This window comes from Corvus hawaiiensis, chromosome 4 (genome assembly GCF_020740725.1).
Source record: "Corvus hawaiiensis isolate bCorHaw1 chromosome 4, bCorHaw1.pri.cur, whole genome shotgun sequence".
NCBI classification, from domain to species: Eukaryota; Metazoa; Chordata; class Aves; order Passeriformes; family Corvidae; genus Corvus; species Corvus hawaiiensis.
Genome location: NC_063216.1, coordinates 40,903,298 through 40,921,999, shown reverse-complemented (window position 1 = coordinate 40,921,999; position 18,702 = coordinate 40,903,298). Strand labels below are relative to the sequence as shown.

General features: G+C 38.3%; 1 long non-coding RNA gene across 1 annotated transcript in view; it reads right to left on the bottom strand.

The window, feature by feature from the left end:
* LOC125325353 overlaps positions 1 to 6,959 on the bottom strand; it is a 39,811-nt gene extending 32,852 nt beyond the window's left edge. The window contains exons 1-2 of the long non-coding RNA XR_007203295.1: positions 6,511 to 6,959; positions 5,348 to 5,417 (exon numbers count right to left, since the gene is read on the bottom strand). This is a non-coding gene — a long non-coding RNA (uncharacterized LOC125325353). The remainder of the gene's footprint in view (positions 1 to 5,347; positions 5,418 to 6,510) is intronic.
* Positions 6,960 to 18,702: the final 11,743 nt, after the last annotated feature.

The following is an 18,702-nucleotide window of genomic DNA, read 5'->3' as shown; positions in this document are numbered from 1 at the left end:
AAGTATGCCCAAGGAGGGCATGGGAGAGAATAATCTGCTGTAAACTGTCTGGCTGGCAGAAGTGAAGAGTGACCTGTGTCCCTGTCCTTCTGAGTAAGCTCCCACACCACAGACCTCTTCTGGCACTCTGACTGCAGCCCCAAGGTGGTTGTGGATAAATGTCTGGGGCTATCCATGTATTCATGTCTTTCACTTTGAAGCACCTGAAAAGAAGTGGCCCACAAAGCAGTGTATTCACAGACGGACAGTGGGAGGATATGGTGGATGCTCTGAGGCCTGCCAGGAGGTTGAGGGAAGACAGTACACTCCGCAGGGCAAGGTTTGCAAATCTATGGAGACTGAACATGCCACGAGCTATCAGAGCCACACTCAGGCTCTGTATCTTGGATTCACTCTAACGACACCCCAGGAGGCCAGAGGAGCCCTTCTTCAGCAATGTGGTTCATCATGATCCAGCAAAAAAACAGGAAACTGGGTTACAGGACAGCATAAATATAAAATAGGTCACACATCTCACTGGCTGAAGACACCCTAATACTCTGTTTGAACAGAAAGATGTTTGCACCACACAGATGTCTACATTTTTCACCTATGAGACTGAGTGACATGAAGCTACCCTGGGTCGTCCATGCTTTGGGCTGATGTGCATAGTAATACTATGCTTCTGCTATAGGCACAGATTTGAGACCTAGGGAAAACAAGGATAAATTTTAAAAGATTGATTTAAGGTCTTTATTCCAATGGAATTTTGCTAGAAAAATCTGTGAGTTGAGTAGCACGCGTGTATTCACACAGCATTTGGTGGCAGAGGACAGGAAGCATTTTGAACGCCAAGATAATATCCCTGCCACTTGGGTAACACAGCTGTAAAAGCTGTGTACCAGAACCAGGTCACTAATCAGCTGCCCCAGCATGGAGTTGCAGCACCCACTTAGTCAAACAAGTCAATAATCAGGTCATTTCTTTCCTTCTTCTGAACCCTTTAAGTTAATAATTTTGTTTAATAAAGCTTCTAAGTATCTTCCTACTTTTAAGACACAGAAATTTCTTACATTTTTAGAAGCGTCAGTTTTTAAAGAGCACTGAAAAGTTAAAAGGACTTTGTTACTTCTATAAATGAAAAACAACTTGAGAATTTGTATTTTGTTTGGAAAGTATATTTTAAAACTAGATTTAATCCAAGCAATCACAAAGCACAATCTGCATTATGCAGCCAATGCATAGCCAAACAGTAATTTTGTCAGGTTTGGCACAAAATGCAGTAAAAAGAAGCTTTTCTGGAGATTGCCAGCATCTCCAAATCCCTTTCAAAAACATAATGAAATAGCTTCCTTTTCTATTCCTATTCTTTCAATTAAAAGGAAAAAATACTTTGCCCCATGCAGTGTGAGCTACTGTTCCTATTTTAATCGCAGGGATGGGAATGTAGGGCAGTCACTGTTGCAGTCAGTGGATATAAAACCACACTTCTGTGACAGGACTACACCACATTTTAAAACAGGGCAGGGATGCCCAATACAGCAAGGCTGAGCTGAGCTGTGTAGCCTGGCAATGCATGTTTATTGAGCTGGTAAGAAGCTATGGATCTAGAGAAGGGCAACTAAATGATTAAAGATAGAGCAGTTGCTTACATAAAGAGACAAAAAGCTACAACTTAGCTTGGAGAAGGAAAAACTGAAGGGGGTGCTGTAGTTTAAGCCCAGCTGGAAATAAAGCACCACAAAGCCGTTTGCTCTACACCCTTCTTCCCCACAATGTGGTGGAATGGCGAGGAAAAGTGAAACTTGTAGGTTGAGAGAAAAGCAGTTTAAGAGGGAAAGCAAAAGGTGCACACACAAGCAAAGAAAAACCAAAAAAAATTAATTCATCACTTCCCATGGGCAAGCAGGTTTTCAGCCATCTCCAGAGGAGCATGGCCCCATCATGTGTGACAGTCACCTGGTAAGACAAATGCCATCACTGCAAATGTTTCCCCCTTCCTCCTTCTTCCCCCAACTTTGTCTACTGAGCATGATGTCAGATGGTCTGGAGTATCCCTTTGGTCAACTGGGGTCACATGTCCAGGGTGTGCCCCTTCAACCCCCCCAGGCACCCCATTCTCCTTGCCAGTGCAGCAGTACAAAAAGCAGAAGTGCCTTGGCTCTTTGTAAGCTCTGCTCAGTAATAACAAAAACATCTCTACAGTATCAAAAATTATTATTATCCATTATTATCAATTATTAACAATTATCAATTACTGTTCAGCACAAATCCAAAACACAGCCCCACACCAGCCACTGTGAAGACAATTAATTCTACCCCAGCCAAAACCAGCACAGGGGGCTATGATGGAAACATGAAGGTGCTGGCGAGTGAAATGAATACAGTCTATCATTCAACAGATTCTGTGGGACAAGAAGTAGATACCAGCCAATGAAACTCAGAAAATCAGTAGGAGAATATGGCATCATCATGTTCATGAAGGGATTAGACAAATCCATGGTCAAAAAAATCCATAAATAGATACTAAAGGGAGATGGTCATGGATGTATCCTCTAGCAACATGCATCCAATGATTGTGGATGCTGGGAGACAACCAAGAGAAATGGCCAGAGTTGCTCTTCCCAGTGCCAGACAGAAGAGAGGGCAAGACAGACCACTGTTGTAATGCACAGGGTGTTTCTTGTGCTCACACTGATGGACATACCTGCCCTGGTGTAACTGAAGTGTACCTACACGATGCTCTGTCACATGGTACAGATATGTGGGATTTTTCTAGAAACAGAAAATACATGGACTATGAACTAGATTCAAAAGATGTTTACAAGGGAGTTCTGTGTAGCAGTACAGAGCAGAATTAAATTACTGCCATTTTGCAGGGTGAAAGCCAAAATATGAATTGACCTGGCTTCAAAGGGGCTGACCACACGTAATAAGCCATGGTAGGAGTGATTTTTGCCCTAAAGAAACTAAACCCAAACTGCAATTTGATCTTGCCTGTTTTATACAGAGGACACATTACCAATTTCACTGGTTGCTATCTGATGAATCTATACCCTGTGTTAACCCTGAGGTAAAAATTCAAATAGAGCTTTCCAGTGCCATTCCTGCTGCCTTTGTGTGAGAAAGACAGTTAATTTTTAAGAGTGTATGTTCAGGATCTGGGCTACATTAGTACTGACTTATTAATCTTTTCAGTAAATTTATTGGGAATTTTGGCTATTTCTGTAATACCATAAATTAAGCAAGGCTTTCTAAGATTGACCTAAGTGGCACTGCTGAGATTTCAGACCATTAACTTTTTTCATTCCTTATCTTCTCCTATCTGTGAAATGGAGATTCCACAGGTTGCAGAACTTTTACAGTTATTAATGTTTATACAGTGCTCAGAAAAATACCAACATACAAAGGCAAGATATTATTGCTTTTATAAAAGTTCGCGGACTTGTCTTTTTTTTATTTATTCCCATGTGACCTTTCAAAGGGGTGAAACCTGAACTTTCTGCTGTTTCTAAATATCATTTCAGGTCTTATGGTTTAAAACCTTTAGTATCTTTGCTTTAGCATTAGTCATCATTAATGGCTAAAACACATACATCCCCTCTGATATTTTGAAAATGAGAACTAGACATTTTTAAAACAACGATGGTAAGGTAACAGACATACTTTAGGCACACTTTGTTGGACCACAGAACTTATAGTAACTGGATTTTAAAATAGTAATTTCAGTAAACTCCTGTGGTATGTAGTAATTCAAGAGCAACACTTTTCTACCTTACCATTTCTTCACCCTCTCTTTTCTCAAGTAACCAGCTGACTCAGGATACAAAAGCCATGTAGTTAGATACGAGTCCCTGGAGATGGCTGTGGGTCTATGCAGTACCTGTACACTCTTGTACCTCAACAATGACACAGCAGTTCCCCCAAAAAAGCACCTTTCCAGAAGACACAGTCTTCTAAGAATACACAGCACATTTTGTAGGCTACAGTTTCAGCAGATGCAATTATGAATAACTGCAACCTGGTACATTTTTTGAATACTATGTTGCTTGAAGATAAGTGGTTATCTGGCAGTGCAGAAGTTCAGTTGTCAATCATGAGTTAGATAAGCAGAATGTTTAAGCCTATCACATCTCTTTTAAAAAGTAATGACATGATGACAGTAAAGAAACCAGTACAAACAGTTCTGACATCATAAGACAACTACAATAAAGTCAGATACATCAGCATAACCATTTTTAACAGACCGTTTAACATGACAATTTTTTATGTAAGTAAAATGTGGATTTCAGGAATGCATTACTGGCTGTGCAAATTTTTAATGATCTGTAAAATCACATTCAGCCACATAAATTATTTATATATTTGTATACAAAGAATCAAATCTGGAAAATGTCTTTGCAATACATTTAAAGAACCACTTTGTTGATAGCAAAATATGGATATTATTTTTAGAAGAACTGATGGTCTGATTTTATTGCCCATTGTAAAAAAAATGCAAGGTCACATTGTCTTCCGAAAGAAATTTTAACATAAAGGTTATTATTCAAACTTATAGTTAATACACAGGAGAAGTTGCTTCTTTGGGAGATGTCACCTGCATAGAAGTCACTATATCTTGGCATTAGAACTCATTGACAAATGTGTTTAATTTATGTTCAGTGTAATGGAACGACTGTCATTTCTTCCTGTTTGGACAGTTACTGCCACTTAGGAGTTTTAAGTCACTTTTAACCTTGGACAGTACTGATTTTTCCTTTTGATGGTCCCTGGACCAACAAATTATAGCTTGGTTGCACTCAGCAGTTTTGTCTTTAGTGCCCATCTTCTTGGTTCATTTATGTATTTCTCAAGGTATATTTTCTCAATATAAGCTCCTTTAATAAAGGAAATGGAAAATTTCCATGCTCTTATTTCTTGCTTTAATGTTTTAAATATCTTTAAATTTCTCTGTAATTTTTTTCATGCTGACATCTTTGTCAGCACTAGCTAACATAAAATATTTGGCCATATAGTCTCATATTTGGCCCCTAACCTTTCATATCCATCAAGAATATAAATGCATCATAGAGCTTCTATCTGTTACAGCACATCACCTCTTTTATTTGTAAGCAGTTGGGCTTTTCCTGTTCTTTGCATCTTAGGGTATTCATTTTCCTACAGACTGGTAACAGTTTTTGAGGGGGGCAAACATATGTATAAGGAATACAGTCCTTAAAGGACAACCTCAGGCATCACCCTAGTAAGGCTCAGAGAGTAACTAGCAAGGCTGAGCATTCAGCAGGTTTTAAAATTAGTGAGCTAAAAACAATAATAATCCAGACTGGGCCTTACAGAAGGGAGGAAACGTCAGTGGTTTCAGACTTACATGTATATGCGCGGACATTCAGAATATGACGTACTTCTCCAGCCATACCTATTGAAATTTTGAGAACTCTCTGAAACAGAGATATAATAGTTACATCTGAAAGCAATCTTGACTTACATTTTGCATTTTAGAAGAAATGAAGAAATCAGTTGATGAAGGATGAAGTACTTCTTACCAAAGTGATTTCCCCATTAACATGCCCCAGTTCTGTACTAAAGAAACTATAGAATGTTTCTGAACTTTTGCTGCTGCTTCTATTTCTTAGGAAAAAAAACCAACAAAAACCAATAAAACAATTAAGAGATATTTAATGAAAGGACTGCCCATAAACAAGAATATTTTACTAATAGGTTTTTTTTTTAATGTTCAGCTAGCAGAAAAGGAGGAAGAAAAAAAGATTAAAGTACCAATAAAAAGAAAGAGCAAGAAAAGAGAAAAAAAAATAAAAAAAAAAAGAAAGAAAGAATACCAGATAAAGAAGAAGATTTTGTAATGAAAATAAAATTGGTCTCTATTGTTTGGCAGACACGTCCTGGAGAAGATGACTACTCAACAGCATTGTAACGCTGCTGTTTAGTCATATGTCCAAGACTGCTCATTAGCATTCCCAAGCATGCATCAATTTGAAAGTGTCTTTCTTTCAACTTGTCAATATGGAAGCACCAAAGTGCACTTTATTTGCGTAATAGGTTCTTTCAAGATGTTCAAAATCAGTTTTGGCTCTTCTGGTTATATTCAAGTGACATCCACTCAGAGGGAAAAAAAGTTCCTTTTTGTTAAATAATAAAAGCCTAGAGTGCAAAGAAATAACGTGTTCTGGACTGATTGCTTTAAGTAGTGACAAGAAACACAAGGTATTCTCAGACACTGAATCTGATTCACAGGTTCAGCAGATATCCCCCAAAGAACACCGGCATATAATATTATTTTGCTTGCCAGGAATATATTTTTACATGATTAGTATATTTATCAGCCAAACATGCAATCAGTCTAGAGACTGGTGAGTCCAGTTTCCTTCAGAGTACAAGACTAACTTTTTAAAAATTTTCTGCTCTAACAGGAGCTGTACAAGCCTCCTTCCTTTCCCCATTCACCCAGTAAACACTAGTAGTTTAAAGGAATGGGGCTCTGGGATGAGAAATTTCAATGTATGTTTTGCTAACCTGTATTTGTACCTCCCTTCTTCTGTTGTGCTGTGTTCAGATGCTACATGTTGTCATTCATCTTACATCGTATGTTTCTTTGGAGCTAGGAGAGAGTGGATACCAGCAAGATGGTTCTTACAAGAAGCTACATCATAGAATCATAGAGTCATCTGAGCTGGAAGGGACCAGGTTAAAGACCATCTAGTTCCAACCCTCCTGCCACACAGGCAGGGAAACCTTCCTCTAGACCAAGTTGCTCAAAGACCCATCAAAATCAGACTACAACACTTGAACACAAATCTCCTCCCTTTGGTATGAGTAACCCAACCATTAGCATCTTTCCAGCATATATCTCATCACGTGTCCCAAGAAAAAGCAGTTTGTGGATGTGAAATTTAACAAAATCATAAAGCATTGATGGAACGGTAAATATAAGGGTTCTGTAGCAGGTAAACTGCAACTGTAACCAGCAGGGGTGTAAGATGTACTTTATAAGGCACATTCACAATTATTACTGCCTAATTTGCCTTCACTCGACTGGTTGAAGGCATTTTTATAACACAGCAGAATTTGTTCCCTTCCATCCCAGACTGCTGTAGAACTGAGAAGCAATATTTATATAACTTCCAGAGCTGTGACAACAATTCACTAATTTGATATAGATTGGCTTTCAAACAAGGTGACTCAACCACTTCTCAGCCTCTCCACATGTGCCCTGCAGAACCTTCTTCCCCAGATCCTCTCTTCAGAGCTTTGGTGAAACAGCCAAGCAGGACTTTCAGAAATCTTGCTTTGCTTTATGCTGCAAAGTATTTCAGATCAATTATTAGATCACTTAGCAACGGTATAATAATAAGCAGGGAACATGCTTAGAGTTGGCATCAAACAACATATGTTGCATGAGGCCAAAGATCTGAAAAAGTCTACAGATAACAGGACTGTTAGCTTTCTCGGTTTCTTCCTGGAGAGTTCAGGATGCGCTTTTCATCCAACCCTGTTTTCCCGTGCTGTCCTCTAGCCTCTTGGAACATTCTCTTACTCCTGATGCATATTGCAACAGCTTTTCAAGGCGAATGTGAAGCTACACGCAAGACCTCCTACTCCTGTAGAGTGTAAGAAGAATTAAAAAAAGAAGGCCTGTGAAACCTCCATTGCTTCGAAGAGAGAAAAGGAAATCTCAGTGAGGAAACCTTTTGCAGGCAAGTTTAAAATGCATAGTTTCATCTACTTCCAGCAAATTTGTTCTTGTGTATCTCAGTTATTCACTGCAAAGTAGGTTTAATTGGACATAGGGTAACACTTTCCTGTCTCAGAGAGAGGAAAACATGAAGTTATATCCACACTTAAGCCATATGCAAAGGTATTTTTTCTCAAAGGTTGATACAAGAGGAAATAATTCCTACAGTTTCAGAATTACACATTTGTGCAGTTGTGAATCATTCCTGCATTTAACACTTGACAGCATGTAAAGTGGATGGACTGGTTTTTTGCTCATATTCACTACATATCTGCTTCCCCCTGACAATACAATTTTGGCTTAATAATAAATCCCTGCTGCAAATCATCTTAAGAATCCTTGTCCCATAATTCACCCAATGCTTTTTGACCTTGTTAACTACAGATTTTAGAGCAGGAGATTGAAATAAATGTCAGTCTTGCTGATGTGGCCTCATTGTTTTTTCCCAAGAAGACAGCTTAATATGCTTAGACCACTAGAAGTGGCAATGCTGCATGAATTTCAAGAGCCATAATTAATTTATTTTATTAGTGAAAGTAAAACAGAGTGTGCCAATAACTTTTGTCCTGTATGCTAATGAAGCTCGAAGATCTGTAATGAAACACTGTTAAATACAAAAGGAGGAACCAGAAGAAATGCATGTTACTAGTAATTTGGTGTCCATTAGATTGTCACTGCTGAGCTTGATCTTAAAAAACCCCAGTGTGCTGACCTGGCAACAATGAAGGGAAGTATGCTTTTTACTTCATTGCTTTAAAACTTTAAAAAATGCATTTTGTACCTAGATGAGTTACTTCATCAAAATCCTGCTTTTCTCCTGCTGAAGTAAATAGGCAAATTGCTATTATCAAAAGGAACCAGAAGGTGCTGTAGCAAAAGCTTTTTAGCAATTGGACTTGAATGACGATAGGTAAGGAGCCAAATACGAACTAAGACATTTTTATTCTTTTCTGTATGCATTAACAGAAGAAAATACTATAGGGGAAAATATTTTTCTTATTTATCCATCCTTCTTTTGTAATGGAAATAGAGGATATGAGGAGAAATGTTGGGATCTTGGAAGGTCTATAAGTAGGTGGTGCCTTCAGTACTGAAATGTCCTACAAAAATCATCAACTACACTGGAGACCACACTTGAAAAACAGTTACAACCACAAAAGAATGCTGCGTAAGATTTTGCTGATCAGAAATGAGATAAGGTTGGAAACACTTGGGACACTCGTAGAAGGATAGTACTTAAAAAAAAAAAATTAAAAACCAGCTATATAATCCCAGTACAAGCCTGCTGATGCTGATGCTGATGTTGACGGCATCAGAAACCTCTACAAAAAACCCTAAGGTTGTCACTGAATTTTATGGTGTGTAAGACTATGGATAAATATTCTTATTTTTAGGAGACTGTAGGTGGTTTCGATACAGAGTGACTGCTGGAGACAGGAACACAAGAAGCAAAGAAAGGAAGAAGTCCTCCCCTTTGTGCTGTAGGAGATCAGGGCTACCAAGGACACTCTTTGGTCTTGTCACATTCATACCAATTTCTGGACATGATGCTGACCTGAGCATCTGAGATTTCAGTGGTTCTTCAGAAGGATTTAAGAGATTGTAAATTAGTTAATACCTGCCAAGGTATCTTGCTCCTTTTTGGAAGCAATTTCATGTGATTCTAAGCTGTCATTTGTTGAGTGAAAGTGATTCATGATGTATTGAAATGGAATTTTAAAATAAAATCTTTCTGAATTTAATGTTCGTGAGAGCAAATAGCATAAGCGAGGCATGATGCAAACAGAAGTAAAACAGAGCAAACTGTCCCACTAAGTTCTGGTTATCCTCCTTGTCCTTAAAAAGAAAATTCTGTAGCATTAGCCTGAAGTTTCTCATGAATAAATCCAGACTATGTGCATTTGCTCAGGCTACAGGAGAAAAGGGGTTGTATTCAGTCTTTATGTTCGGTCTCTCTAATCAGCTTAAACCTGTTTTTTCCTGTTCGATTTGCGTCAGTGAATTCAGAGGCACTGAGTTAACAGAATTGATTTTAAAATAGATTTCAATTAAACCATGTAATTTATGACTTTAGAAAAGGCATACTTGGCTCAACATGTAAAGGCAGACACGGTAAGCGCATTGACACACAGCTTTTTTTCAAGCTATATGACGGGCATGTTAAACATCTAACCTGAAGGTGTGAACATTCCCTCTACTTTTCTGGCAGTAATTTTCCAGAGATAGAGCTGGAGCGGCACTATTTGATCCTGTGTAATTCTTGAAGTTCATTTTACCCTCCCTAGTGGTTTTGGGTAGGCCTGTGATGCTTGAACAGACTCTCCTCACATGCCATAGAGAATTATTATTCTGTATTCTAGGTCCTGTATAAGAGCAGGCATGTTCTGTGTCTGATTTAGGCAGTATTGCTTCGGTAGTCACAAGAAAATAAAGGATCATGATGGTGGTTCATAATTTTGAATTTTTATCTTGAGGTTTAAAATGCAGCTTTATTTATTTGGAATTATACAGAGTTTATATGGGGCTCTTTGCAGCTACACTTAGCATGGAAAAACACAACTTTTCTCCTGTGTGAAATAAATGGTTGACAACATGTAATTTTCTTCTTTGCAGTCCTCACTACAATTTTCTTCCTTTTAAGCAATAGGTATTCTGACAAAATCTTCTCTATTAGTCTTGTCACTGTGTCACTACTTGCATGTAGCTGTTGTATAGCTAAACACCCTAATCATTTCCAGAGGTACAGTTCACAAGCTGTTTTTTACATTAGGTAAATATTTCCCAAGAAAACTTTATGGGAATAATTCACTGAAGCACTTCAGTTTTGGTAATCAAAAAGAATATTTCTGCTGAGAATGTACTCAGTGTTTAATTCAAACATTACTACACACACTCCTTTTGGCAGATGAATCTTCTTTTCTAATTAACAGTGCTAGTAAGAATATATACAGTTATAGAATATATATATATATCCACAAGTATTATTTCTATTATACTGCCAAAATATGACCTCCTTCTAAGGGATAACAATGGTTTCAGGTCTGGCTACTTCAGTTCCAAAGCTGAAAGAAGTTGTACTGTCCAAAGCTGTACTGTCAGCAGCTTCGGCCAAGGACAGTCAGTCATGGAGACAGCACAGGGGAACAATGCAGGGAGACGGGGGCGGCGAGAATGGGTTACGGCTAACCATGGGAGCTTTACGGGAGATCAGGTGATGCTAGGAAAGGATGTGCTGACTTTAGCTTGCGACATAGCTGGACCCCTAGTCCTTTCTTCCCTACTTCATGCAACCACACATTTCACCTTTAAAAATAAACACAACCTTTCTGCTCACTTTAAATCTCCAGAGACTTTGACTTCCTCACCATCTTTGTCTGTACCTCTGCCCACATCCTCTGTGTGTCTGTGATGCTTTCAGCCAGCAAACTGCAACTACTGCTGGTTTTCAGAAGTATCCCACTGGTATTGTTTCTCCTGGTCCCAGCAGCCAAATTGGGAGGCAGCAGGTTCAAATTTTAGCAGGGTTCACAGAGGAGAATTACACTCTTTTGCACATTATGTTGAATTAGGCAGGGGGGATTTGTTGCTATGGTGCTTTTCCATCATACTTTCTTATCTTTGGTCCCTTCCTCTCTTCTTGTCTTCCTTCTTTTTCTTAGGAGTTTATGTTTCCCTGTTTTTATCAAACCACTTGATATCATTTAATGACACCTGTCATTCCTAATAGGCTTCTATACAGGATCATATCTTCATGATGTAAAAGTGGAACACAGCAGTGGCCAATAAAAATACCGTAGATGACTCATGTTAATATTCCTTTGTTGTCAAAAGAAGCAGGCAAGCACTATTGCTTCTTTCAGGATAGGGTCTTCAGCCTAAAGAAAATGAATTGACAGAAGGAAACTGGGCTGACTTTTTCTTGCTTAGTCATAGGCTGTCTTGCTTTCAGTATGCCTGCAATTACAAAACAGCCGTACAATTTGGAAGGGTGCACAACAAATGATTCTCTAAACAGAAAAGGAGCCCATTAAGTTTAAAAACATGTCGCAATACTTTAAATATTCAAGAATAATGTCAAGTAAATTCCCCACGTTGTTTACTAATTTTAAAAATCATTATATGAATAGTTACTAATTATGCCCTTTGAAAAATGAAAGCTTTTTTTGTCTTCTTGAAATTTCAATGGCACCTGAAACAGGAATCTATATGATTGAAGTGCATTGCAGATAAATTTCCTCCCTGGACTTCTGTTCTAGCCTTGGTATGGAAGGCTATGAAAATACTGAATTTCATGCTTCTGCTACACGACTATTAGCTAACTTTGGCAACTCCATAATTATCAGTGGGAGACGTTAATTTAGAGCCTTGCAGGCATTTCTCAGAGCATTAAAGGTTCTTTTAAAAATACAGCTGGGACTTCATTGTATGGAGAGCGTATCTTCCAGACTGCACACCACCAAAGGTTTTCTCTTAAAAGTCCACATCTAATTAAAGAGTTGTAGGTTATAGGAGAAATACACATGGGCACTGTTGCTTTTCATGAAAAAACAGAACACATCATAAGGGTCACATTTGGGGGCAGGGAGGGGGAGACACTTCTAGCCTTGAATGCAATAAGGAAAGAAAATGTTCTACATGGTGTTTACTTACATGAACTGTGAAAAGAAATAGAGGTGAAACTGGAAATTGCTAAATGCAAAACCAGCCAATAGCAAGATAATGACACAACACAGTGAAGAAAGATTGATTTTTTGTCCCTCTGTCACGCTGAGGCTTAAGTTTGCTAACATAGCGATTAGACAACAGGTGGAATCTAACAAGTATGATTCACAAGAAAGCAGTGTTTAGATAGAAAAACAGTATATAATTTAGATTATGGTGTAAACATCCAGTCTTTCTGCATGAATCCACCTGTGGATTAAGCTACAACTGAAATTATGATTGCAAATACAGAACTCTGTCCCATCCATAATCAGACCCTTATAAAACACAGAAAACCTTCTCCCTTCTAATATCCCAGTTTGAAAATGTTACGAACTATAGCAAATTGAGAACAGAGGTGGTAGTCCTCCAAGACCAATTATAGTTCCCACTTCAGCAGTTTTGCTGGAACAGTTTGGATGCAAACTTCTTCATGTAACTCAAGTCTGCCTCACATCATGAGGTATCTTTGACTGCTAATAGTTCTCTCACTGAAAAATGTGTCAGGGCATTTCTGGTTAGAGATCACCAAGAGGGAAGTTTATGATCAGTAGCCAGGCATTTTGAGACTAATGATTCGTTGTTTTCAATGAGGTTGCATTTGCTAGATAGATTATGAGATGAAACTACAGCTGTGCCTGTCTCTTCTATAGCAACCAACAGAGAGCTCCCCACCTTCCCCAAAATACTCCACTCCTCTCAAGCTGATCACACACTCACAAGAGGCAAAATTCAGTATTATACCAGGAAGCTGGATCTGGTAGCCAGGGGTGTGGATGCAATGTCAGTGTGGAGATGGCAACCTCTTGCTTTGGTTCATTTGTCACTGGAATAAAATTTGCCAAATAATCAAAAAATTGCCAAATAATCAAACAAACCTTTGCAAAGAAACATTAAGGAACATAATTGTTGATTAAACTTTCTTCTTGGTGTAAAATTCATCCTGAGGAAACCTAAGCCACAAAGTGGCTGTGATTATCTTTTTGTGTTGTCCTAAGACTGAATTAAAATAAGACTTGGAACACAAAGCATTCCTGAAGCTTCATTTGGAAGAAATTGCCTCTTATTCATGATTCACAGGCGAGCTAGTATTTCTTTTTTAGGCTGTGTAATACATGCAAGTGAGAGCTTTGAAAAAACAGTAATAAGGCATTTTCTTCTGACAAACCCTGGAAGTTTGTAAGTAGGGATCATACAAGGACTCTGCAAATTTTAATCCAGTTTGCATCCTATAAAAATAGCAGTACTTCATCTCTTATGAAGCTGTACTGTTTTATATTGCTGGTATAGACTGAGTTGTTGAGGAGAGTGTTTAAGGAGAATCATTTAGTGCATCTGTAAAGAGAAATGTGTTTTCTGTGAACTGAGAACACGAACAACTTCAAGACAGAATAATACAGCCAGAAAAGGCCAAAACCCCAGAGCGATTAGACAATTACGAATATTCTCTCCCAAAAGAGACGGCAAAAAGCAGCAGCATCTTTACATATAATTATTCTTACATTATTGTGGCATTTACTGTCAAAGGAGCTATTTTTTCTTAAAAACTGTGAAGAGAAATTACTTTGTCTGACACTGAAAAGACATTCAGTTGAAAGTATTGTCTACCTCATAATTTTTAAGATAGGAGAAAATTGTGTAACTAAATACTAAAATTGTGAGAAAATTTAACTGTGACAGTGCAGGTGCTGAAGGATGAATATTAAAAGATGTTATGTTTACAAATTAATGAAAAATAAATGTTTATTGATGATGATGCCCCGCTCATATACCAAACATGCAGCAAAGAATGCTTTAGAGAACATGCTATATAATATCTTTGTTACATGATATGCAAAATTATAAAGCCTCTTCAACATTTTTTTTTTATCAGCTCAGAGAGATCTCAGGAGGCAGGTACCTCCTTGAATATATGGAGCTCTTGAGTCCTCAGGAGAGGGTTGTCTGTCCACCTGGCACCTGGAAAGGTCTTTCTGCAATTAGACTTTTAGAACTAGAATGTGCATGCTCATGTGCAACTGCTTGTTCTCCAAGGGTGACACAAACCAGAAAAGAACCAGTGATTATTGCATGCTTTCACAATCTGCTTATTACATCCTTGGTCACTAGCATTTATGATGTCATGAATCTGGGAGACAACAAATTAATGGCAAAGTAATGAGCTAACGAGAACTTCTAGCCAAAGAAGCACTGTGATAAAGCAGTCCAGTCAGGGGAAGGCCACCAAGATGGTCAGGGGGCCGGAGTACATGGTGTACAAGGAGAGGCTTAGAGAGCTGGGTCTGCTCGCCCAGAGAAGGGGGCCATGGAAGGACATTATGACTGCATACAACTAGTTAATGGGAGGGTGTAGATAAGGCAGAGACAGACTTTGGGAGCTACATGATGAAAGGGAAAGAAGGAGTGAATGAAAATTCCATCAAGTAAAACTGTGGTTAGACATAAAGAAAAAGCTTTTCACAGTAGGAGCAGTCAAATACTGAGAGACACTCCCCAGAGGGACTACAGAATCTGTATCCTTGGAGATGTTCAAACTCAGCTGGGACAAGGGCCAGATTAACCCAATGAGTGGGACACTGAACAAAACAGCCTCTAAAGTCCTTTCCACCCTAAACTATTTTATAGTCGTATTACTGCATAAATTAACTCAGGGGTTGAAACTATGACATGAGATGTAAATATTTTTTTTAAAGAATGTTGTATGCATATGTACACATGGTTCATAACTGTATAATGTTTGAACTTAAAACCTTAAAATTCTAAAGCTTGCTGACAGTGACATATTCATGGCTCTTTCAAATTTGCTGAAAAATCCCTCTTTCCTTGTGGAAACACACTTGAACATACCACAAAAATTTGTTAAACTCTGAATAATTTCTAGCCAGGTAACTAACTGCAATTAATTTCAGTGATACAAACAGAAAAATTTTATGAACAGAGGTAGACAACCAAAGATGAATTGAATTGTATTGAAACTGATAATTAGTTTCCAACAAAAAAAAACCCTGAAGCTTTTCACAACTGAATTACAGTAGAAACAGAGAGATGAGAGAAAGCCACATAATAAGCTAATTGAAATGATACTTTGTCTAAAATTTCTCTTAAACTAAAACATTCCTTCACTCTTCTCATGCAACTTATCTGTGACTACCAAAAAACAGTCACTCAGGTTCGACATGACTGTGGTACTCCTCTACCAAAGCTGTTTAATACATGACAGTACCTCTTAACTCTGAGTAATAAACGTTCCTGCCAGGAAATCTAGTCTAAAAGCAAAATAACACCACCAAATGTCAGTGGTTAGTGGTAGTCTCCTCTCCTCGGTAATGCAGTTCAGATCTGAAGCAGCTCAAAATTAATTCCTTCTGCCTGCACAAGGACTGGAAATGAATCAATTTAGTTTAGGAACATCAAAATATTTTATTTCAATTTTAAGTATTTTTTAGTCTTTTTTAAGTTATTGGGTATTCAGTCTCGGTTTAAGATACATCCAAAAACTACACACAGTAAAATTCAGGATTTTAGGTGTTAACAGAGGCAGTTCACTTACAATCAGCAGTCAGTTAAACAAACATTTATCTTGGACAAGAAAGATTACAAATTAGCATCCCAGTTCTGTACAAGGGATCTCCTACACTGAAACGGTGTTAATAGAGTGCAGGACGACTGTTTCCCTCCTAGCCTCAAACATCTATCCCCAAATAAAGATATTTTTGAGGGTTTTTTTTCCGTAACTGCCATCTGAAAAAAAAATTAGCAACATAAAAATGAGTCAATTTCTATAGAAGTGGTCTTGTTATTATTTAATCAGGCCAGCATCTGAGTGATTCATGAACAGCAGGCTGTAATTCAAGAAGTAGTTCACACATTTGAGTTGAGAAAATTTAAAGGGGAGAGAAAGGAGAAGAAAGAAACCCCTTCCCCACAGGATTCAAAAAACACTCTGTCCATGATAAATACTACCTAATTTAATTTAAAGCAGTTAACATCTACTCAGTTCCTTAGCTTATTCGGTGTTCACTTACACGAATAGTTGGGCACCAGCGATGCATTATGCTAGGCACCGTATAAATCCATAGCAAAAGGAGAGGTAACCAGCAGCTTAGAGAAACTACTGCACAAAGCAGTTGTGAAAGGAGTTAATTAACATCTGGGAGTATTGTAAACCAGCCAAAAATTTTCTTCCACAAAGTAAAATGCTCTGGAAAAAAGCTGCCTCATGCAGGAACCTTTATATTCATCCCAAAGATGCTTATTTTTGTCAAACTTAAGTTCCTGACCCCAAGGTCAGGAAAAGTGCCCTTTGTTTCTTTCTTCACAAGGTGTCTGTCAGCTTGTGTAGGTAGGTATGCACTACACATATGCACACACAGAGAAACATATGCTCATGTGTGCATTATGGGCATTTCCAGGTTCACCTTAAAAGTACCTTGTAGTTACAATACTAAGAAAAAGACTATTATTCTAACGGTCCCACGGGGAGATTTTAGTAACACTATGAAGCAGCTGTAATTAGCTGGAGCTTAAAATAAGCAAATGGAGGAAGAAAATTTGCACTGCAGTTTAGTTTGATGTGCAGAATGAGCCCAGACAGCCACAGCATCCTGATTTGTAGAAGAGTGATACTGATTTTCCAGGGAACAAAAATACTCTGTCCAACTTTCTTCATTGCCTTTTAGTTCCTATTCTCCCACCGGTCAAGTTAAATTGAAAAAGACTATGGTGGAAGAGGGTAGGTGGAGAGAATACTGCTGGAGCAAATGGTGCAGCTCAAATTCTCATTCTATCCCCATCTTTTGACTGGAGATATACGTGGCTTTTCAAAATAAAAAGTCATCTTTCTAGAACGCCTGATTGCTTTGCTCTTAAGTCACATAACTTTTTTTCTGCCTGCTTTCATCTATCTTTCTTGTATCAAATATAAATGTGATTCCATCTTTTTATCTGGCACAGAGAGCTCCTACTAATACTTCATCAAGATAAAAAATACTATAAAAGCCCAAACACATTTTCCATATTATTGTTGTAACCTCAGTAACAGCTAAAGTACAATTTTGTTAGACAGAATATCAAGAAAAATGAGATTTTTCTTTCAGATCATTCTATCACTATTCTCGCTGCAGGGTCATTGGAAACTTGGGAACATACGTGTTTTGCTGAATAAGGACAATAATGGTGCTGCTAGTACTGATGTGATTCTAAAAGGTGGTGTGGCTAGTGAACAAAGAATTGATAGGATAAAAGAGGCTGTGTAACAGAGACTTCATGTAAAATGAAAAATAAATACCATGTGGAAAATCACTGGGTTTCCACCCATTTCACTTTCTGCCTTCTGTAAGACAAAATCATGTTGACAAATGACAGAAGTTGGCAAAAGCTCACTGTATACTTGCAGTTTCATAGAAAACAGAGGTGATGCAATGTCTTTGTAAAATCATTGTGTTGCCATACTGACCATCGCTATATGTAAGTGCATTAGCTAATAATGATTACCAGCACACTCCAGGGTATCTGATAATTTGTCTGGAAACGGGTCACTGTACATACCACTGAGACCTGGTTTTGATGTTTTCAGGCTACCTGCACAGTGAGAGAGTTTCAGCTGACTGTTTCAGGTGACGTACAAATTTAGCTGCTCATCAAAAAAGTAAAAAAGGCTCTTCCTCATGTCTCCAAGGCCCTGTAGCTAGCCATCAACTGGGTGGCTGACAAAATGCCAGTACAGGATAGAGCTTGCAGCCACCATTGTGGGGAATAGCAGCATTAGCCTAAGTGAAGGTGGGTATTATAGGTAACTTCTATTCTGGGTGAGACAGACGCACAAACCAGCTGGGAAACAGAGAGAGGAGAATTCCGAGAGGCCATGAGAATGCTCATCTAGGAAGGCCCCAGGACAGGAACTGTGAGTGTTCTCCAAAAAGGAAGTTCTGACTTGACCCTTTGCTATGAAGGTACATGCAAATGGGACTTAATCTATACCAAATGTGAAGAACTGGAGATAATTTCTTTTTCCTATCAAAAACTTCTGTACTGCTTAAAGCAAAAGTCAGGCATCTTCATGACTGGATTGAAAACTGCACTTAGAGGCTCTGACAAAGCCCTTTTAGAGCAGAAGATGTAAGTGCCTGTGCAGTATGGTTATGTCACATCCTCATCCCCAGGTCAGTGCAGGTGACTTTCCCTGAAACATCGAGCAGAAAACAGTTTCATAAAGTCATGCTTTTGCAAAGTTTTCAAAGTTTTGTATATACACATTTTCTGTTTTTAATGCC